The 24,699-nt window shown below is 38.4% G+C and overlaps 1 pseudogene; it reads left to right on the top strand.

The window, feature by feature from the left end:
• Positions 1–24,699, top strand: part of LOC143398299 (antigen WC1.1-like) — an 81,695-nt pseudogene that overhangs the window by 30,990 nt on the left and 26,006 nt on the right.

Raw genomic sequence — 24,699 nt, 5'->3', positions numbered from 1 at the left:
TCCCAACACACTGGGAAAAGAAAAACTCTCAAGCATTGCCTGAGACATGTGGCTACGAATTCCAAGCCAAGATACTCATTTTGATAGTTAATTTCTTCCATAGGATTTGTGCGTTTGGAAGGAGGAGCTGGACATTGCTCTGGGCAAATGGAAGTGAATTCTGGAGGAGAGTGGGTTCCAGTATCTGGTGGGAATTTCACCTTCCCTATGGCCCAGATCATCTGTGCAGAGCTGGGGTGTGGCCAGGCTGCATCTATCCTGGTGAACCTGCCAGCCAGAGAGCCTGGTGAACTGTTCTGGGCTGAAGAGTTCCAGTGTGAGGGGCAGGAGCCTGAGCTCTGGTTCTGCCCCAGAGTTCCTTGTCCTGGAGGCAGCTGCCCACACAGAGGGGCTGTGCAAGTTGTCTGCTCAGGTGAGAAAACCAACAGGATGTTAACCACCATATAACTCTGAGGGGGGTAAGAAAAATGTGAGATGTAGCTAAAACCCTGTCTTCTACCAGGATATACAGATATTCGGCTCATGAAAAATGGCAGCTCTAGGTGTAAGGGTCAAGTGGAGATTAAGACTTCTGAAGGCTGGAGAACACTCTGTGCCTCCAACTGGAATATGGCCAATGCCAATGTTGTCTGCCGTCAGCTGAGCTGTGGGGTTGCAATCTCCACCCCAAAAGGAGAATACTTTGTGGAAAGAGAAGATGAGATCTGGAGACAACGATTCCACTGCTCAGGGTCTGAGTCCTTCTTGTGGAATTGCCCTGTGACTGCCCTGGGTGTTCCTGCCTGTGCCCATGGAAACACAGCCTCTGTGGTCTGCTCAGGTAAGAGAGGGCAGGGCTGACTGGTACTTGAGTGACATGTCTCTAAAAGCAGACAGCATGGAGAGTTGATGTTCCATAGTGAACTATGATTCTTCTCAATGATCATTTATCTTTTAGGCCCTGTCAAATGGTTTAAGAGGAATAGTTCTAAGTAAACATTATTATTTGTTGCAATTCATAGAGAACACTGTATAAAAATGAATGAATGAAAACTCTGGGAAGTTTCTCTCCCTGGATCATCAGAGAGCATTAGCAGCTCCCAGAAGTCACCTGCTGCACATTCCTCCAGTCACTGTGCCCTCCTCCCTTCTGAAGATGTGCACTCTGACTTTAGCTGCCAAAGAAAAAATTTGTAGATTTGACCATTATGTAAAATCATGCAGTATCTTCTCTTGTTGTACCTACTGTGACTCCACATTGTGCTTAGAGTTTACCCATTTTGCTATTTGTAGCAGAGCTTTCTTTATTTTTATTGCTGTTGAGTTTTCTGCTGAATGACCACATGACCATGTATGGATACATTCAAGTGATATTGAGATTTGATTCTTGTTGACTTCCCAAATAATGATCCTACATATTTTCATGGTAATACCTTCTGGTGTAGATATGTGTGTATTTGTATCAGATTTTTAACCCTTGCTTTTTACTTTCACTCTCTTAATATAGTATTCTTTCAGGTGTCAAATGTAGTTCTTAATGAAGCACAGATTGTCAACATTTTTTGTGCCCTAATAGAAACTTTCTACCATAAGAGCATAAAAATATACTATCAGAGTATGTTATACATGTTTAATTCCTTTTCTTTTGCATATATTGTACAATCTTTCTGAGGTTCATATTGAAAGGGTGTGTATGATGTGAATAAAAATTACACATTATTGTTTGGGCAGCAATTTGACTCAGCATTATTGCTGAAAAGGCTTTTCCCCACCACAGGATGACCTTTGAAATAAAGAGGGTGCAGATTTTCTTATTCATTCTATAGTCTGTTCCATTCAATTCTGTTGTGTATCCTTCCACCAGTCCTTACGTTCTTAATTATTATAACTTTATAGCATGTGTGATTAAGTTTCCTTTAAAGATTGCTTTACAGCACCTCCTCTAATTGTGTAGTCTTTCTTGCCTAAAGCTTTGGTCATACTTGGTCATATGTGTTTCACATACATTTTATAAGCAACTTTATATGTTTACTACAAATAAAAGCATGACATTATTTAGGTTGACATTGGATTTGGACTACACATGAATATGGAGATAATTGATTTATGAGGAATATCTCTAATATCTCTCAAAGATCATACATAGCCTTTATGGTGTTTGGTCCTAGGTTTGTTTGTGTTTAAGGCTGTTAATGTTTCTTTTGGTGAAATATTATAGGAATGGCTTTAAATTGTTTTCAATTTTATTTTTTGTTTGGGGGATTGGTTTTTCTTTTTGTCTTTCTTTCATTTAATTTATTCATTAATGTTAAATTGATAATTCTGAAAAAATGTTTAGAATAGTATAAAATTGCCAGATAATCTTAAATCAGATTTCCAAATGCCACTATTTTATAATATTACCTCCTTTGATCCATTTATGCCTAAATTTATCAAATCTTTCTTCATGAGTAATTAAGAGGAAGTGGATAATGTAATGTGTCCCTTTACTCCTAAAATATTTTCAAGAATTTCATATGTAACCACACTGCTGTTGCAAAATTCCATAAATTCACCTTCATGTAACATAATTATATAGTGTATTAGTCTTGTTCAGATTTTTACTAATTTTACTAAATATGTCATTCACAGTAAAAAATGTAGGGTAATGTGCTGAATTCAGTTCAACATAACATTTTGTTTCTTACTATGAAACTCTTTTAATTTTTCTTTGTATCCCATGATATTTTTGAAGAATATAAGCCAATGATTTTATGAAAAGTTCTCATTTTGAGCTATGGCAATAAGCAAAATAAGTAATAAAAGAATTTGTAAATCAATGTTTGAGTCTGTTCTACTTAAATGAAAATTGGCTTTGGCTTTTTTCCAAAGTAGAAATTTAAACTGTATATGTTAGAGAAATTAATCACAAAATACACATCTTCTTCACTTCATGCACAAGAATTTTTATACCAGAATGGACATATCTATTGCTGTAAATATGACCTACATCCTGTAGCAATCTCCTGTCTATTTTCCGATGGACTCTTTTTGGCTTCCACGTATGGTAGAGGACATGGGTTCTTGTCTTTCTGTATCTGGCTTATTAAACAAAACACAATGTCTTTCAGTTCCATCCATTTTGATGTAAACGACAGGATTTCATTCTTCTTTTTGGCTGTATATATGTGTGTGTGTGTGTATATATATATATATATATATATATATATATATATATATATATATATCACTTATACTTATACTTTATGAATTTGTCTTTCAGTGAGCAGCTGGGGTGATTCCGTACCATGGCTATTCTGAATAGTGCCACAACACACATGGGAATGTAGGATACCTGAGTTTCATAGTGTAATCTTGGCTGCTATTGCTGCTTAATAAATTTTATCCCCAAGATACCAATTCAAATAAAAATACATTTAATTTTTCTCATGATTTCCAGACTCCTGAATTTGGCAAAGGCTCCTGACAATTGCCTCTTGGGGTCTCTCATGAGGTTGAGTTTGCATATATTCTGGAACTGAGGTCATTTGAAGGCTTGGCCAAAATGGGAATCCAGGATGGTTCATTATCATGGCTGGTAGCTTCATGTTCAACTGAGGCTGCTGACAGAACCATGTGCAAATGCTCTTTCACACAATAATCTATAGAGTATATTTCCCATAATGCAAACTCCTACTAAGTCAAGAGGAGGATGCATGACTTTCTTAGCTAGGTTCCTAAGCAAGCCATTCTGGCTCCACCACTTTCTATTGCTTATAGACAACTAACTCAACACTGTCAGCCCAGATTGGTGTTAAGAGAAATGGACTGCACAGGTCAATGGATAGAGTGTCACAGATTTTATGGATATTATTAAACACTGCAGGTGTATTATATATTCCACTTTATGTATTTTCTAATTTATACCTAGCATTATTAAACCAAATGTTTTCTCTGATTTGTGGAATGTTTTCTCTGATTTGTGAAAGCTAACACACAGAAAAGGGTTAGTTAGGTGGCAGTGAGGGGAAGAATGAAATGCAGTAGATTAGAGATAGAGGGAAGGAGAGGGATAGGAAAAGAAAAGACAGTGGAATGAATCTGACATAATTTTCCCACAGGCACATATGAAAACCTCACAGTGAATCCCACCATCATGTGCATCAATAAGAATGTAACTCTAACTGCAATAAGATATATTTCATGCTTGTATAATTATACTAAAATGGGTTCTTCTGTTACATATAACTAAAAAGAGCCACGAATTTTTAACAAAAATAGTAGCTTTAAGTACCTAAAACTTGTAGAGTATTAGGAGTGTTAGTTTCTCTCACCAGGTCTCTTAGTTCCCTATCATAATTCCTATCATTTTTTTATTTCTGTGCTCACTCTGTATTTTCCCATGTTCTTCCACTTACTATTTTTATTTTGTGCTAATCTACCATGTTCTTAGACTCATCCACAGGTTTCTTATTTTTAGCTTCTGATATTAAAATTACACATAACTTTTAAACATTTATTAGATTTTTTTAAATAATTTCTCTGCCAAGATGCACATCCTATGAAACCTTCAGAAAGGTATTTTGCTTCCTCTATGCAGTTAATTTAGGGTAGATCACCTTAATTAAAAGTGATTGAGGTGGTTAGATATCGGGCATCATCTAAAAGAAAAACTCTACTTTCAATTCATTAACTATGATAACAGTTTCCAAGATATTTAACAGGATTTTACTTCTTTGGCCCAAACTAAATTATACTTATGTATTCCCAGGGAAATCAGGCAAACATGCTGAGATTGTCAGAGTTTCTCCTACTACCTTTGAATGAGAAATGCCTATAGGAGAAAATAGCTGATGCTAGTTTTTCCTTTTTCTGAACTTGACTCCAAAAGTCTTACTGCCCTGGGAGCTGTGTAATGCTCTCCAGCAGCATTGATATATTCTACTTTCCAACACCTGATATAGACATTCCCATGAACTCAGGTAACACAGTACTATACCCTATAGAGAATAGTAGAATTTTGGAGTGATGGATAAGGAGACATGTGGATACAGAAATGGAAATTTAGTCCTCAACAATAAAGTTGAAGCCTTCATACAGTTTTTCCCTCATGATTCAAGAATAAGATCTACTCTGAATAAATAATAGATAACTATGTTTTCATATACTAGAGGCTCAGATGATGCAAACTCAACATTCAGAACTCTGGGATTTGGAGACTATAGATTGTTCAGACTGAGTGAACAGGTTCAATATGGCACCTTTGTTTTGTCTTTTGTTTTTTGAGGAGATACCAGACATTGAATTCAGGGGTTCTTAAACACTGAATCACATCCTAAGTTCTTTTTTTATATATTATTTAGAGACAGGCTCTCACCGAGTTGCTTAGTGCCTTGCTGTTGCTGAGGCTGGCTTTGAACTCACAATCCTCTTGCCTCAAATTCCTGAGACTTGTGATTACAGGTGTGTGCCACTGCTCCCAAATCACCTTAGTTTCATTTGATAATATATTTTGTATAAGTAAGTCAGGTGTAAAGAAGGGTAGATAATAAAATAGTGGTACCATTTACCTCAACTATCTGGTAATAACAGTGAACAGGAAAATCATTTTTTTCCAAATCCCTTTATACTATTGATATTTTACCAAAACTGATATGTATTTTTGCCAATGGTACTAATGAGGATTTCTAAACCACTACGCTATAAGAAATGCCTACTTAGCTGAAAAACTATGTTGACCCTATTAATACCTACTTATGAAATGAGGGGATCTGTGTTTACAGAACAACATATACTTGCAGCTGAACCACACTTTGACTGTTCTATTTATATTTCATTAAATACCACAGATTAATTCAACCCCTGAGAATAACAAGTGGGGATCATCTCTGTGTAGATGGTAGCTGATTCTAAACTCTAAATCAAGTAGTGTCAAAAAATGTTTGAGTTTTCTGGATGTATGTTATTTCATTAATAATGCTTAGAAAACAACAAAAATTAATATAGTTTAAAATATGAATAAAAATATTGTTGAGTTTCCAACAACACTGCCCTCTGAAAACCTCAGGATCTTTGTTCAGAACATGACAGATACTCAGCTGACTGTCTGAGTACATGTTCTGTATAAATTTTACTCTTCACCTTCCCAGGCTTGTAGCTGAATTAAGTCTCTCTGATCTGTTAAGAGTAGAAGAGCAAAGATGAAACCTGCATTGGGTGATCTATTTCTTTATCTGAAATGCTTCCAATTTTCATTAGTGAAAATTACAAAATTCCCTATGAAGATTTGACATTGCAACAGAATTCAGTGCCTAAGAAAAACACACCCACATAACATTTCAACTGGATGAAACTACAATCAGATATTCCACTAAATTGTCTCAGAACTCAAAAGTAATGTATTCTACCTTAATTGAGACATTTTATATTAGGAACTAGAAATATACCATATACAATTAAATGAAAAAGAAGTAATGCTTCTGAAGACAACTTTGTAGTATCTAATTGAGCCAGAACAACATGCAAAATAAATAAATAATAAATAAATAAATAAATAAATAAATAAATAAATAAAACAGTCATGCACAACTCATGATGGTGGTGGTGGTGGTGGTGTTAACCCCTAGTGTGTAGAAGTCCTGAATGGAAACCAGAGTCCACAGAGAAAAAGACCTGGCTGCATCCACAGGGAGAGCCTACAGTGATGGTTCCTGTTCTGGAGGCTGATATTTATTGTTTTTTCTCACTGGACACAAATATTGATAGCTGATTTTTATGACACCTTGCATGTCTCATACTGTGTAAAACATACCATCTGAAAGTAGATTGATTTTAGTTTGAAATTTTGTGCTTTCATTGTGACTTTCCAAATAAGGTACATTGTCATCACTCCTTTGTAATAATGATATAAATTAAAAAGTCCTTGTAGTCACAAGGTCACAAATCCATACTTGATGTTCATATATCAATTCCAGAGAGAAAAGAGAATATTTTAATTACAATGCTTTAAGTAAAAAAATTACTAAAATAAATTAATTCTTTTGATATTTATTCCATTTTGAAAGCTTGAATATTCTTTTTCATCAAGAATGCCCTGCTGAACTTCTTCATCACATAAACATTACTTTTCTATACCTGTGGCCAAAAGCCTGCCCAAAAGTCTGAACCCATACTTGAAATTTCTTCCTGATGAGCTTCAACAGATATCTAATGGCTTCTTCCAACTCCACTTATTAGTAACAAAATAATCCCTTGAAACAAAATAAAACAAAAAGTCAAAAAATCCTTAAAACTCTTGATAACCTCTTTTTTAACTTCTGGTCTTTTATCTAAACTCTACTTTTGTCCTCTATAATAGGAGATATGATGTAAAAAACCCTAATTATTTTAGAAAAATAACCTGGTTTCATCTCAGCCTCACAAGATTTAGCAGACTCTTTCTTCATCCATAAATAGCCATAAATGAGAAAGAGATATGAATTGTTTTTGATAAATTTTGATATTTTTTCATTCATTAACAAATGTCAACTTAGTTGGAGTTTTTTAGTGAAGTAAAAGTTTTTGAGCATAAAATGTTGAATATTAAGTCTAGACTTTTAAACTTGGCTCCAAATTCAGAGATTGATGTAGATCCTATTTTTTAAAAAAAAGAGATAGAAATAGACATAAGCCAATAATTCAAAACTCAATCTTTTAAATTCCTCCTCCTTAATTTGTCTTCAAATATTTGCTCCTGGAATGCCCATTCTGATACCAACTGTTGAATCCATTCCCCACACCTTGAGTAAAGAAAAGCTCTCAAGCATTGCCTGAGACATGTAGCTCTTAATTCCAAGCCAAAATACTCATATTGTTAGTTAATTTCTTCCATAGGATTTGTGCATTTGGAAGGAGGAGCTGGACATTGCTCTGGGCGAGTGGAAGTGAATTCTGGAGGAGAGTGGATTCCAGTATCTGATGGAAATTTCACATCACCCACAGCCCAGGTCATCTGTGCAGAGCTGGGGTGTGGCAAGGCTGCATCTGTCCTGAGGAACCTCCCATTCAGAGAGCCTGATGAACAGGTCTGGGCTGAAGAGTTCCAATGTGAGGGGCAGGAGCCTGAGCTCTGGTTCTGCCCCAGAGTACCCTGTCCTAAAGGAGGCTGCCCACACAGAGGGGCTGTGCAAGTTGTCTGCTCAGGTGAGACTCACAGCAGGACATTAACTGCCATATACACTCTGTGGGGGTAAGAAAAACATGGGATGTTGCTAAAACTCTGTCTTCTACCAGGATATACAGATGTTCGGCTCATGAAAAATGGCAGCTCTCAGTGTGAGGGTCAAGTGGAGATGAAGACCTCTGGAGGCTGGAGAACACTCTGTGCCTCCCACTGGAATATGGCCAATGCCAATGTAGTTTGCCGTCAGCTGGGCTGTGGAGTCGCCATCTCTACCCCAAAAGGAGAGTACTTTGTGGAAGGGGAAGATGAGATCTGGAGAGACAGATTCCACTGCTCAGGGTCTGAGTCCTTCCTGTGGAATTGTCCTGTAACTGCTCTGGGTGTTCCTGCCTGTGCCCATGGAAACACAGCCTCTGTGGTCTGCTCAGGTAAGAGAGGGCAGGGCCAACTGGTACTTGAGTGGCATGGCTCTAAGAGCAGAGAGCATGGAGAGCACATGTTCCAAAATGAACTATGATTCTTCTCAATGATCATTTATCTTTTAAGCCCTGTCAAGTGGTTTTAAGAGGAATAGTTCTAAGTAAGCATTATTATTATTATTTGTTGCAATTCATAGAGAACACTGTATAAAAATGAATGACAGAACACTCTGGGAAATTTCTTACCTTGCACCATCAGAGAACATTAGCAGTTCCCAGAAACCACCTGCTGCTCATTCCTCCAGTCACTGTGCCCTCCTTCCCTCTGAAGATGAGCACTCTGACTTCAGCTGCCAAAGAAAAATTTTGTCAGATTTGACCATTATGTAAAATCATGCAGTATCTTCTCTTGTGGTATCTACTTTGACTCCACATTGTGCTTAGAGTTTACCCATTTTGCTATTTGTAGCAGAGCTTTCTTTATTTTTATTGCTGTTGAGTTTTCTGCTGAATGACCACATGACCATGTATGGATACATTCAAGTGATATTGAGGTTTGATTCTTGTTGACTTCATGGTAATACCTTCTGGTGTAGATATGTATGTATTTGTATTAGACTTTTAACCCTTTTCCTTTTATTTTCACTCTCTTAATATAGTATTCTTTCAGGTGTCAAATGTAGTTCTTAATGAAGTACAGCTTGTTAACATTTTTTGTACCCTAAATAGAAACTCTCTACCATGAGAGCATAAAAATATTCTCCCAGAGTATGTTATACATGTTTAATTCCTTTTATTTTGCATATATTGTACAATCTTTCTGGGGTTGATATTGTAAGGGTGTGTATGAGGGCCAACTGGTACTTGAGTGGCATGGCTCTAAGAGCAGACAGCATGGAGAGCACATGTTCCAAAATGAACTATGATTCACACATTACTGTTTGGGCAGCAATTTGACTCAGCATCATTACTGAAAAGGCTTTCCCCACCACAAGGTCACCTTTGAAATAAAGAGGGTGAAGATTTTCTTACTCATTCTATAGTCTGTTCCATTCAGTTCTGTTGTTTGTGTGTCCTTATAGCAGTCCTTATACCTTAATTGTTATAACTTTATAGCATGTCTGAGTAAGCTTCCTTTAAAGATTACTTTACAGTACCTCCTTTAATTGTGTAGTTTTTCTTGCCTAATATGTTAGTCATATGCATTTCACATACATTTTAGAAACAACTTTATATATTTACTACAAATAGAAAGCATGATGTTATTTAAGTTGACAATGGATTTGGACTACACATGAATATGGAGATAACTGATTTATGAGGAATATCTCTCAATGATCATACATAGCCTTTATGATGTTTAATCCTAGGTGTTTTTGTTTTTGAGGCTATTAATATTTCTTTTGGTGAAATATTATAGGAATGACTTTAAATTGTTTTCACTTTTATTTTTGTATTTTTATGGGGGTGGTTATTCTTTTTTCTTTCTTTCACTTTTTAAAATATTCTTAAATATATTTTCTAATTTGTTCTACATGATAGAGGAATGTATTTAAATTCATAGTACACATACAGAGCACAATTTTGTATTTCTTTGGTTGAACACAAAGTAGAGTCACATCATTTGTGTCTTTATACATGTACTTAGGGTAATGATGTCCATTGCATTCCACCATCTTTCCCACACCCATACTACCTCCCTTCTGCTCTCTCACATTTTGCCCTATTCAGAGTCCCCCCATTCCTCCCATGCTCCCCCCAACTCCCATTCTGAATCAGCATCCACACATCAGAGAAGACATTTGGCCTTTGAATTGAGAGGATTGGGTTACTTCACTTAGTAGGATATTCTACAACTCCATCCATTTACTTGCATATGCCCTGATTTTATGGATGCCAACAAAGAATAATTGTGCCAGGTAACCCTAAACCAGATTTCCAAATGCAACTCTTTTACTATATTCCCTCCTTCGGAACCATTTGTGCCTAAATTTATCAAGTCTTTCTGAATGAATAGTTAAGAGTAAGTGGATAATGTAATGTGTCCCATTACTCCTAAAATACTTTCAGGAATTTCATATGCAACTAGAGTGCTGTTGCCAAACTCCATAAATCCACCTTAATGTAATATGAATATATACTGTATTATCTGTATATTATCAAATTATTTCCATTTTTTACTAAATATGCAATTCATGTTAAACCACATCACAAAGCAAGCACCATTGACTACAAATTTAAATCAAATTGAAGCAAATTTATATTGTTTAAACAAAGAAAGCTGGCCAGTGGCTGTCTCTCCCTAAGACAGGCTAGAGATCAGTACCCCAGCCCTACAGGAACAAGGTTTTATAGAACAAAAAGTTGCAAAAGAGGTGTCATGAAAATTTGCAGCTAACAGGGTTTGACAAGCATAATACAAAGGCAGATAGTAGGTTAATGATCTACATGGCTTAACATTTCAAGGGTAGATAATAAATTCAGATCCAAACATCAGAATTTATGAGGCACCACTGTTGTTTCATAAAGAGTTGTTTTCTGGTCAGGGGGAGCCAGGATTTATGAGGCACCGCTAAGGATTTAGAGAGGGTTGTTATCTGGTCAGAGAAAGCCAGACATGGGTGAGTTCAAGGCATGAGCAGAAATTCCAAACAAGTTTGGAAATCTCAGTAATATACAGTAAAACAGAAATTAACTTTTCTGTTAACTCATAACTTTGTGATGAGATGGTTTCCAATCTTAAGATGGATTTAGGCTGGGTTCATCAATTCACACTAAAAAAATGTATAGTAATGTGCTGTGTTCAGTTCTCATTTTCATTTATGTTTCTTACTATGAAACTCTTTCAATTTTTCTTCGTATTCCATGATAAAGATATTTTTGAAGAATACATGCCAATAATTTTATGAAAAGTTCTCATTTTGAGGTATGGCAATAAGCAAAATAAGTAATAAGAGAACTTGTAAATAAATGTTTGAGTCTGTTCTACATAAATTAAAATTGGCTTTGACTTTTTTCCAAAGTAGAAATTTAATATACACATTATAGACATTAATCATGAAATAAGCATTTTTCTTAACTTCCTGCACAAGAATTTTTATACCATATTGGACATATCTAGTGCTATAAATATGACCTACAGCCTATAGCAATCTCCTATTTTTTGATGGATTCCTTTTGGCTTGCACATATGATAGAGGACATAGATTCTTGTCTTTCTGTATCTAGCCTAGTAAACAAAACACAATGTCTTCCAGTTCCATGCATTTTGATGCAAACAGGATTTTGTTCTTCTTTATGGCTATATATATATAGCACTTCTACTTTACGAATTTGTCTTTCAGTGAGCAGCTGGTGTGATTCCATAACATAGCTATTCTAAATAGTGCCACAACAAACATGGGAATGTAGGATTACTGAGTTTCATAGTCAGTGTAATCTTGGCTGCTATTGCTGCTTAATAAAATTTCCCCCAAGATACCAATTCAAATAAAAATACATTTAATGGGAGACAGAAGGAAGAAGAGGGATAGGAAAATCAAAGACAGTGGACTTAATCTGACATAATTTTCCCATGGGCACATATGAAAATATCACAGTGAATCCCACCATCATGTACATCAATAAGAATGTAACTCTAACTACAATTTTATATTATCCTTGAAACTTTTTAAGAGTTATCAAATTAACATTAATAAATAAAATGAAATAAAAAGGGAGATCCAAGGTGATGGTATAGAGAAAGTCTGCATTCTGTGTAGCTATGTGACCTGGGATTCAAGCGGTGGGACTATTATTTCTGTGTGACTTATTGAAACCAGAATTAGACAGAATTAGACAGGCCATTGGTATAGATAGGTAAATCAAGTCAGGTCAGATCAAGGAGGTCAATTTGAGTGAGTCCCAGAAGTTGGAGACTGCCCCCTTAAGTAAAAATGATTGAGGTAGTTAGACATTGGGCACCATCTAAAAGAAAAACTCTACTTGCAATTCACAAAATAAGATACCAATTTTTAAGATGTGTAACAGAATTCCACCTCTTTGGCTTAAACTAAATTATACTTGTGTATTCCCAGGGAAATCAGGCAAACATGCTGAGATTTTTCAGAGTTTCTCCTACTACTTTTGAATAAAAAATTTCAATAGGGGAAAATAGCTGATTTTAGATTTTCTTTTTTAAAATTTTTATTATTTTTATTTGTTCAAAACTTTACAAAGCTCTTGTAAAGTTTCGTACATTTGATTCAGGTTTTCTTTTCTCTGAACTTGACAACAAAAATCTTGCTGCCCCAAGAACTGTACAATGCTCTCCAGCAGCACTGATATATTCCAAAGGATAGGATTAAAACAAAAAACTTTAGCATAATAAAAAGTAGAAATCTCCATTAGCATATCAACTGTGAAGAAAGAAAATTGATGCTTCTTTGTTGTTGCTTTCACCTCAGATGCCATCAATAGATTTTTATGTACTTTAATTCAGTTTCCTGTTCTCTAATCCCTTCTGTAGGAAACCAGACGCAGCTGCTGCTCCAGTGCAATGACTCCTGGTCTGACCCAGGAGGCTCTGAAGTCTCAGAGGGCCACACTGCCAACTGCTCAGGTGAGCAAGGCCCCCAGCACCTGAGCCTTCCCATTCCCTGTGTAAATGCCCACTGACATGACCCTGTCTCTCCTCAGACAGCAGACAGCTCCGCCTGGTGGATGGGGGCAGTCACTGTGCAGGGAGAGTGGAGATCCTGCAGCAGGGCTCCTGGGGCTCCATCTGTGATGACAGCTGGGACCTGAGTGATGCCCACGTGGTGTGCAGACAGCTGGGCTGTGGAGTGGCCCTGGAGGCCACCACCTCTGCTCACTTTGGAGAGGGATCAGGGCCCATCTGGCTGGATGAGCTGAACTGCACAGGAGAGGAGGCCCATGTGTGGCAGTGCCCTTCCCAGGGCTGGGGGCAGCACAACTGCAGTCACAAGGAGGATGCTGGGGTCATCTGCTCAGGTTTGCAGTACACACTGTGCACAGGTGTGGGGGGGCAGGAGAGAGTCAGCAGGATGGTGTTTCAGCCCCAAGGCAGCAGTCAGGACAGGGCAGAGCAAAAGAACAGTCCCTGTCCTTCCAGCTGAGAAGATGAGGTGCTTCCATTTCCTGCTGCAGCAGCTGAGCTTCTGCTCCTCCCTTCTCAGTCCTGTCTCCTGACACAGTCATTCTCTTCAGTGCCCATTTAATGTAGTCATCTATGACCTGTTGGTTTGACATCCTGACACACTGAATTAGTTTTTTATTTCTGCTGTAACAAGGTAGTATAGACTGTGTGATTCAAAACAGCACATATGTGTCATCTTACAGTGTGTAGGTTAGAAGACTGACTCGGGTCTGTCTGGGCTATAAACAAGGTATCATCAAGCTGGAACAGTTGAAGCTCTCAGAAGACTTTTTTCTTGCCATTTTTATTTTCTAGAAGTTGCCTGAATTCCATGTCTCATGAAACCTTCCTTCTTCAAACCAACAGTTTCACAATATACTGAGCAACATCTTGCTCTGATGAGGGCCAGAAGGAATTATCTTCTTTGGAGGACACAGGTCTAAGGATATGATTATGTTGCACTCCCTTATTAATCCAGGATGATCCAGGATAATCCATAAAAGGATCTATTTTTTATCATGTCTGCAAAGCCCTTTTGCAAAGAGGTAAAATACTCACAGGCTCCCAGGATCAGTGACAGGATATATTTGGAGCTCCACTATTCTGCCACCCCTCTGTCCATGCTTTATTTCTAGGATCTGTCAAGTAGTTCCTCAGATAGTACATAAAGAGTTCACTTCCAGCAGAGCCCCAGGTCAGTGTTCCTGCCTATTGATTTGCTAAGATTACATTGTTTTAAAAACAGAGAGGTACAAGTTAGAAAAAAGATTAGAAGGACATAACTTCCAGTCTTCCACCTGGTGGGCACTTCTTTAGCAGAGTTAGCAATGAACATTCACTACTTAGGAATAAAGAAAAAAATCAATAAGACTTCAATGCTCACTGAGCCCTAATGTTTCCCCTTCCATTTCAGAGTTCCTGGCCCTCAGGTTGGTGAGCGAGGACCAGGAGTGTGCTGGGTGGCTGGAGGTTTTCTACAACAACACCTGGGGCAGTGTCTGCCACAGCCCCATGGATGCTATGACTTTGTCCATGATCTGCAGACAGCTTGGCTGTGGGGACACTGGGAATCTGGATTTCTTGGTTCCTTCCAGGAAAGGTTCTAGACCACGCTGGGTGGATGGAATCCACTGTCGGGAAACTGATACCTCTTTCTGGCAGTGTACTTCTGACCCCTGGAAGCACCAATCTTGCTCTTCAAAGGAGGAAGCTCATATCACATGTACAGGTGACCTACTGTCTATTTCTATGTGTTTGTCCTATGCCTATAGGTTGTTATTAGGGAAGTTTCACATATTCAAACATAATGGATGAGTTGAAACAAGTCTACAAAATGAATACTGGATGGAGATTACTTGATCCAACTGTTGCAGTCCCATTTCAAAGGCAGATATAAGGAAACCATTGATCATAGCAATTTATGTGAAAAGAACCAGAGACGGAAATGAGAATATGGGAGTATGAAGTTATACTCTGATGTACATTCTTAGTAATTAGCTAATGTAGTCTTAAGTTATATTAATTAATCTGTATTTCCTTAGTGAGAGGTTGAATGATTGAACTTCAGTTATACACATTGCTTGCTATGTGCTATCCCTTTATTCTCACAGACACAATCAACTCTTGATAGGTACTATGATGATCAGTTATTTCAGATGAGGAAATTGAGGTTAGGAGTAAACATTTCATCTTTCTCACAATTTCAACTGAGTGAGTGGCAACTTGGGGAATCTAATACACTAGGATGTTTACTCTGGAATCCATCACCAGAAAACCTCTCAGATTAGTTTGTTGACAGTAAGTAATTGAGTGATTTATAGGTAGAAACTTAATTTCAGGCAGGAGGACAGATGCAAGGAGGAAATACCACCCCTCCTATCAAGCAGTTTGCACTCCAGCCTAATGAAATGCACCCTGCATAAATCTGAGTGTCATGGAGGCATTGTAGGTTCTATGGAAATATGTATATTGAGGAAGAGAGAAATCATATTTAAGTTGAAACCTAAAGCAGGACTAGAAGTCCAATGAAGAAAGAAAGCAGAACATTGGGTCAGTGTAAATATTGAGATAAGAAGAACATGGTGACCTTGATGTACTGATAAAATCCCATCATGAGCAAAGCAGGAGGAGGGTGGGGAGAGAGATGCATGATTATCTGGATGCATAATAAAAGCTAGAGTCCTCTCCAAGGCATGGGTTAGATAACAATCCTGTTGAAAAGCTGTTTATTTATCTTCTCATCTGTGTATCATGGGGAATTTCTGTGAGGTGAGGAGCCTGATGTCCCCTTATTTTTCTCTTGAATTGACGTCCTCACAGTCCAAGTGATCTTGATTGATACTACCGCCTCTAAGCCTTTATCCATATCCTACTGCAAATAAGTATGCCCATTTCATTCCTGTCCCAGAAAACATTCCATGGGGCCTGTTGGAAATTGGAGCCTATCATCTTCTAATTTTTTAAGACCTATATGTCCCATTCAGTTTCATGTTCTGATAAAAACCTGGCTTTCATCTGAAAATAATGATGTCCTTATCATTGGGAGGCTCTGTGCTTCCCTTTCAATGGGATATTTCTGAGACAAATTTTAGAATAAGTAAATTCTTGCTTTACTTTGTCATTTTCAACAATTTCTTTTTTTCCATGTCCAAGTACTTGAAATTTGCCCCCTGTAGTGGCAACAGCTACCATTATTGTTGGTGTCATTCTCCTGACTGATCACTCCCCATCCTCCAGAAAGGTTGCAGTACCAGTCTCCCCAGGCTCCTCTTTCTCTTGTTCTGCTGCCAACATCTTGAATATAACTGAGATAACATCCTGGCCTCTCCATCCCTAACTTTCCCCTTTTGAAGCATCCCTCACACCCCATCTGCTTTACGGCCACACTATTGACCATCACTAACTCTCCAGCTTGAGATCTTGATTGCATTGTACCTTCTCTGACTATTGCTATTTCTCCTTGTGGCACATATTCTTGATGCTCCTTTCCCAGATATTTCATCCTCATGCAGTTTCCAAATGTTTTCCCCTATCAGTTTTTTCAGTTTTCCACTCTCCTCATGATTGCACATGCTTTTCTCACCCTGATTAGTCAATATGATGCTCCTTATAATTCCCCACCTTCAAGTACACTCAACTCCCTGGTTTCCTCTGTCAGTCAAAGACAAAAATAATATTAACTCTCAGTTAATCCCACTAGGGATTAATTCACTTATTTGATTACGACTCATAACCCAATCATTTCTCTTCTAAAACTTCTTGCATTGTCCCAACAGGAGCTTTCAGAGGACACCTCTCATCCAAACCAAAACATCCACCAAGACTTGTGCAGGGCTAGGTCATGGCTACAATACGGTACATCCTCATTCTAGTGTTTGCTGGTGTAGCTCAGTGGCAAAGCACATCCAATCTGTTCAAGTGTCTTGGCTTGATAAACATCATAACTCAGAAAGAAGAATGTGAATGACAGCAGTATCTACCACATAAACATAAATCAGCTGTATAAATTCAGTAATAATTAAACTCAATGACAACTTAAAAAATAGTAACAATAGATTAGGCAAAGAATAAACAGAATGAATAAGAAAGTAAATTAATAAAAGGAAATTAATTATGAAAAGAAGAAAAAGAAGAAAAGAGAAAAATCCATTTGAAGAATTTACAAATGCATTAAATACAGAGTAGTAAGGAAAAAAAAAAAATATATATATATATATGGTTAAATGCATAAAAAATTCCTCCCAGACCAAATACTTTCATGAAGACAATTCTTTTTTGGTCATTTAACATTTGAATCCACCAGGAATACCGAGTTAGTAGCCTAAAAATGAAACCAATCATAGTTCCTTTGAGTTCCCATCAAAATGAACTAGGATATGGTGTGATATGTTGGCTGCACCAAGCTCCTCATTTTCTGCCATGGAGGCTAAGGGAATATTGATGGGGCAGGCCCTATTCATTCTGGATAAATTCTGTTTGCAAACCTGGGTGCATGGCAAAAGTCAAAGTCACCCAAGCCCTTCCTTTAGTAGTTTCTGGACCCAAATGATGGGCACACACTATTCCAAAGACTCATGCCCATGGAGGCATGCTGAGTGTCCTAGCCATGATGAATCCCTGGAATGCCTGTGAAAAGTGGTATAAGCTATCCAACCACTGAGCTCCACTCTGGAGATGGGAGACCGGAGCCATCTGGGGAGCTCCACTCTGGAGATGGTTGAATCATCAGATATGGTCTCTAAGCTCTCAGATATGGCTTCCATGTGCAACCACATGAGACTGGAATCACTCCTCCTCACATAGAGAAGGACCACATGTCAGTAAGTCCTGTAGTTCCTTGTGTGCCACTATGACAGTGTGTTTGTGGAAGTCAGTCTTCCTATTTGAGACTGTAGGTGCTCACTTCCTTCACACAATCACTGTCACTGAGGGTGACCCAGGGACCTGGAATTATGATTAATCCATATTTTACAATCTCAGCACAATTTATCCCCTACAATAGGACCCTTGTCAAGATAACCCCAGGTTATAGCACTCTGAGAGCTTGCAGAGCAATGTGATGGACTCCTTCTCTACAGCTCTCTTGTTGTGCAGGAGATGTTCCTCTTGGAACATCTCCCCAAACTTGTTCTGAAGCTTGTAAGAACCATGTGTTTCTCCCATGGTTATCCATTACATGGTTACAGCTGGAGTTGAAGTTGTAAATTGCTTTATACTTTTCTTAAAGTATAATGATCCTCTGTATCATTGACATTTCTCATAAATTCTTTATTGGTTCCCAGTGTTCTTCCTCTTTCTCTAGTCAGAATACAGTTTTTCCTGTGTTCTCTGACTCTTTTCACTCACAGAGTCATAAAAAGTGTACTTTTGTTCTCATCAAGAACTCCTGGCAGGAAGTTCAAACACAGATTAGATATATTTGGAGGAACAAGTAGCATTCTATCATTTCCAGTGTCATTTGGGCAATGTCAATATCTGACATCATCTATTTAGAAAGGTTGCCCAATCTACCTAAAGTGAATGCAAAATTTAAAATTGCATATCCATATTTTAACTATGAAGGCTAGAACCATTTCTGAAATGTATTGTATTAAACATGGTTTGTCTTATGATCCATTCATTTTTCAGTCTTAATTACATTTTTTTTACTGGATTCATGACTGTCACCTTAAGACTTCTAATGATCTCATTCCATTTCTTACTCCATCTCCTATGCTCTGACCCTGCCAATCTCAGGTCATGGGTCCTGAAGCTTATGTCCTCAAGAAGCCAATTCAGATACTGGCCCATTATAGTAACTCTTAGAAATCACTCAGAAAAAGACACATTCGGCTACTCAAAGTAGGAAATCTGGCATTTCTCAAAATGTTTTGCCACATCATATGCAGAACTCTACCAGTAACATGTCTTATTCTGATCAGATCTACATAATAACTTCTACTGACACTACTCACTTGATTACATTGTAGTTAATTCCCTTTCTTATTTTTTCACAATTAATTCTCCTACATGTGATGGTAGAAACTAAGATTTACCTGCTGCCCTAGTATGATGAATGACTCCATGTCTTACACCACAAGCACTGCATTCTGAAAGTAAAATCTCCAACTGCTTTGTTAAGGGAGGGAGTACCACATAACCCTTCTCATTACAACAATTGACATGATTCTTCCTCCTCAGAGAGCCCACAACTCCGCCTGGTGAATGGGGGCAGTCGGTGTGAAGGCAGAGTGGAGATCCTTCACCAGCATTCCTGGGGCACTGTCTGTCATAACAACTGGGACCTGAAAGATGCAGATGTGGTGTGCAGACAAATGGGCTGTGGAGTGGCCTTCAATGCCTTGCTCTTTGCACAATTTGGACTGGGATCTGGGCCCATCTGGCTGACGGACCTGGCATGCACAGGAAAGGAGGACTACTTATGGAAGTGCCCTGTCCTGGGCCAGGGAGAGAACAACTGCAGGCACTCTAAAGATGCAGGAGTCATCTGCTCAGGTATGGTCAGTGCATTCTCCACTACCTAAGAGAATGGAAAGTTCCAGGAAGTAGTGTCTGATCCCTGGGAGAAGGAAGGATGAATTGTTCAGAGAGAAGTCGGATGCCCTTCCCTGAATCAGTAGATTCAGGTATGGCAGTGGATGATGATCTTCATTTATTACAGTCTTGTAAATCTCAAATATTGTCTTTTCCACTCTTACTTGACAAGATTTTTTTGTAGAGTATTTCAATTTAAAATCAATCTTCATAATTTTGTTTCTCTAATTTACTATTTTTAGGATTATATTCAAAATTAGCACACACACTCTGTTTACACCATTTTTCAAAGGACAGACAAGAATGAGGCCCTACTTTCCTCAATTGAATTCAGTGTTTGTGTATGTATAGTCAGAAGTATTTTTTGCACTGGGTTAGTAGGTATTTGGGCACAGGGATGGGATTAAACACATCACAGGGGAATTTATGGATTAAGGGAAAGTTGCAATTCTCTTTTCCAGACTTAGACATCAGAATTATCTTCTCATTGGCAGGAAGGGCCAGAAAACTGTGAGCATTTTGCTCTGAGTCACAATTTCTCCTTTCTATACTATAGTAGATTCTCTCTACATTTCTTTTTCAAGCAATTTGTATATAAACTCGTTTTGGGAAGTGAATTGAACACTGTGCTTCCAGATCAATATAGGAAGCAATAAAATATTAATGCATATTTATTATGGTAACAGATTATATAGTTTAAGACTAAGATCAAGGTGTTCATTCAGTGATCTACCACAAATATACCACATAAACAGTTTTCACACAAAAATGGCTTGATATGAAAAAATAAACCGGGTGTATGAAAAGAAAAGGACAGGTAAGTGCCTGCTTTTTAAAAATATTTTTTTTTAGTTCTAGATGGACACAATACCTTTATTTTATTTATTTACTTTTATGTGGTGCTGAGGATGGAACCCAGTGCCTCACATGTGAGAGGCAAGTGCTCCACCACTGAGCTACAACCCCAGCCCAAGGGACAGCCCAAGTGCCTACTTTTTTGATAATAAAAAGAAAAGACACTGTGAAGGAGAAAGGAAAATAAGAGTTGCCCTTTCCCTTAATCCAAGCAGCCCAGCATGAAGGAAGATGCACCCTTGTTGAGAAATGGACAGGTAATTACATCCAGGCCTCAGACTTGAAACTCAGAACTAAGCTGGTGCCCAGTAGAGCCCAACAATCCTTGTCCCATGCCAGTAACCTCAGATGGAGACTCTGGAACTGTGTTTAGTTGGGCAGCAAAGAGACTGTCTCCACCACCACTCCTCCAAGCTATCTTGACAGAAGGAAAATCAAGGCTTGACTTGCTAAGGAGCAGGACACAAGAGCAGAAACAGGATTTTGTTTTAGAGCACAATGCCTGGCCTACCATGGTGATACTCAGTACTCACTAGGGATTACAGTCCTCAAAGGTGGGACAGAGCTCATAGAGAGAGCAAGACCTGTGTGCTAGTGAGACAGACTGAAGAACAGCCTGTTGCTGGCTGCAGGAGTCTTGGGCCATAAGTCCACTTCACCAGTAGGCAGCTCATAGCATTGAAGGCCTTGGTCCCTCCCTAGTTCTGTGTTGCCTTGGCAGGCTGTGGCCTCAGAGTGTGACATAGCATTGCAGCATTTGTGGCCACAGGACCACCCTCCTCATTGCTTCCTATAGCACCAGGCAGCACACTGTGGAGAGATTTAAGTCTCTGTTTAGGGGTGAAAATTCCAGATTGACCTGGACCCTTTGAGCTCTTATCATTATGTATTATAATACAGTTCTCAGGGATGAAAGATAGAGTCTTAAGGAATTAAGACAAAAGAAACAACACATAAGGGTGTCCTAACTCATCTGACAGTGAACTTCCAAACAAGAAACATGTACACCAGAAGTGAGCACCATGAGATTTTCATAGAATTGAAGAAAAAAATCTGCCAATCAAAAATACAGAACACGACAAAGCTGTACTTTACAAAGGAAATATAAAGACATTATCAGATAGCCTCCCCAAAATTATCATACAATACAGCAATCCACTGCTGAGCATACATTCAAAGGAAATGAAATCAAGATTTTGAAAAGACATCTGTACTCCCATGTTTATGGCAGCACTACTGACAGTAGCTAATAAGTGGAAATAATCTGTGTCCATCAACTAACAAATGGATACAATGAAGTACATTTGCATAATGGAATACTCTTCAGCCCCCCCCCAACAAAAGAGAGAGAAAAGAAAAGAAAAAAGGAATGAAAACCTTGACCTGAAAATCATTAGGTTGAGTGAAATAAATCAGGCAAACAAGTACAAGGGTCTTCTAATCTCACTATATCTCAAATCTGAAAGAGGTGATCTAATAAAAATTTAGAAGTTTTGCCGCAGTCTCTGGCTGGGCACAAATCACGAGTCTCCACACAGCTTGTAGATTCAAACAGCAATTCTTTATTCCCGAACTCACACCGGCCGTCTACAAACACGTTCTGGGGGAATCCACGTTCTCTGCCCAAATCCACTCCGTTCTCTGCCCAAATCCTCTCCTGCCTAAATCCACTCCGCATGGGCTTCTGTCTCTCAAAAAATACTGTTTGACCCTAAGCACTCAAGAGGAACTCAGCAGCAGGATACGCCCTATTCCAAAAGAGGAACACCCTAATCTCCTATTATACTAAACTGCCCTATTCTAAAGGGGAAACACCCTACTCTCCTATTATGCTAAACTGCCCTATTCTAAAGGGGAAACACCCTACTCTCCTATTATGCTAAACTGCCCTATTCTAAAGGGGGAACACCCTAAACACGGATCCTGCCCTGGTCCTTGAGCAAGGTCACCTTTCAGAAGTCCTTCCACTAGACAGCATGGGAGTAAGCTGGCAAGGAATTTGTCATACCTACTTGGCTGATGGCTCCCAGCATCTCCCCCCTTCTGATTAATTAAACAACAAGTAATGTGGCTTAAGGACCGTGCCTGGTAGGTTGTCCAGTTCAACATATGGCTCTTACCCGTCATTGGAAAACTGACCTTTAGGTAACTGACCTTTAGGCGTCAGCCTCCTGTCTTAGGTTGATACCATTGCAACTGGATCATACCCGTCACTGACTACCGGTCCAGCATACAGCCATACTTGTGGATAGGTCTATGTACCAGTGGGGGGGTGAGGTTCTTTGCCTCACCTCTGTTGGCCCCCAAATTTGGCCTTGGTGCCAGTGGGGGAGTGAGGTTAATGTGGCTTAAGGACCGCGCCTGGTAGGTTGTCCAATTCAACATATGGTTCTTACCCGTCATGGGAAAACTGACCTTTAGGCAACTGACCTTTAGGCGTCAGCCTCCTGTCTTAGGTTGATACCATTGCAATTGGATCATACCCGTCACTGACTGCCGGTCCAGCATATAGCCATTGGCCCCCAAATTTAGACCATCACTAGCAGAAGGGAGGAGGATACAGAAATGCCACGACACCAAGCCAATTGACAGTTCCTTTGGAAAAATTGCATCATTGGTGACACCATCAGCAAAGATCACTGGTGACACCATCAGCAAAGATATGCCAGCATTACCACAATTTGCTGCACTAAACGTAGTTACATAGTCCAGGCAAGTTCTGTAAGCAGTTCAAAGGGGAGGAATCTATCAATTTGTCCGTCTCCTCTCAAAGTCCGTTTCCTCCCAAAGTAAGTTGACTCCTTGATTGAGCATACTTGTTGAGTTATATTCATTGGGATGAAGATAGGAATTCTGGCAATGATGCTAAAAAGACATTATCCTGAAAAGAATTATTAAATATAATGAAAAGGAAAGGTGAAAGTAAACAAACAGATCTGTTAACCTACTTAAAAAACAATCCTTAACAGCTGTTTACCTGATTTAAATTAGTAAACAAGCAGATCTGTTAACCACCTTAAAAAGAATCCTTAACAGCTGTTTACCTAATTTAAATTAAGCCATTTAAATCACGTGAATAAAAAAAAATAATAATTTGGATCCATTTTCTCATGAGCGCTCCTCATATATGAAATATGGACATACGCACACACAGACATATAACACAAAACACAAATGTGCAAACAAACGTACAACACATAAGATAATAATAAAGGCCTTGTAGCTTTACCTAGGTGAAATCTCCATTGCAATGTTTAAAAACTCCACAGTCAAAAAATAAAACTGATCAGAAAAACATTAACCTAGGTTTGTATGAGCTCAAAAAATAAAAATAGAACCTTATGATGTGGGAAAAATGCAATAATAAAATAGATATTGAAAAAAGCATCCTGGTTAATCACAGTCGCAGATGTAAGAATGGCCAAGCTGGAGTTCTGGATATCAGCTGTTATGGATTTGAGTCAAATTATCTTATTTTTGATCTGTAGAAATCGTTTTGGTTAGTCTTTCTGGAATCCAAATCGGCTGCTGTTCTCCCTGTGGAAACACACAAACAGAGCCCCGACTCCAGACAATCACTGGGTCTGGACCTTTCCATTGTCCTGTTAGAATATCTTTCCAAAGAACTTTAGGCTTATGCACATTTTTTGGATACATATGCCTTTCCGCAGCACTAAGTCCTGATGAATCCAAATTTAAAAAGTTTAGAGTAAAAAGGGTTATTTTAAGTTTATCTTTGGGGGATATATACCCCTTTCCAATTCCCTCTTTTTGTTTTAGTAAGTACGTTTTAATAGTTTGATGAGCTCTTTCAACTATGCCTTGTCCCTGTGGATTGTATGGAATTCCTGTTATATGAGTAATACCAAATGATGAGCAAAATTGTTTAAAAGAGGTAGAGGTATAGCCAGGACCGTTATCAGTTTTTAACTGTTTAGGAACACCCACAGTGGCAAAATTTTGTAAGCAATGAGCTATAACATCTTTAGTTTTTTCTCCGGCATGAAGGGAGCCCATCAAAAATCCGGAAGAAGTATCAACTGTAACATGTAAATATTTTAATTTTCCAAATTCTGGCAAGTGTGTGACGTCCATCTGCCAAATATGGTTAGGTATCAGTCCTCTAGGATTGACTC

Source organism: Callospermophilus lateralis, chromosome 4 (assembly GCF_048772815.1).
Source record: "Callospermophilus lateralis isolate mCalLat2 chromosome 4, mCalLat2.hap1, whole genome shotgun sequence".
NCBI lineage: Eukaryota > Metazoa > Chordata > Mammalia > Rodentia > Sciuridae > Callospermophilus > Callospermophilus lateralis.
This window is presented reverse-complemented; position numbering and strand designations above follow the sequence as displayed.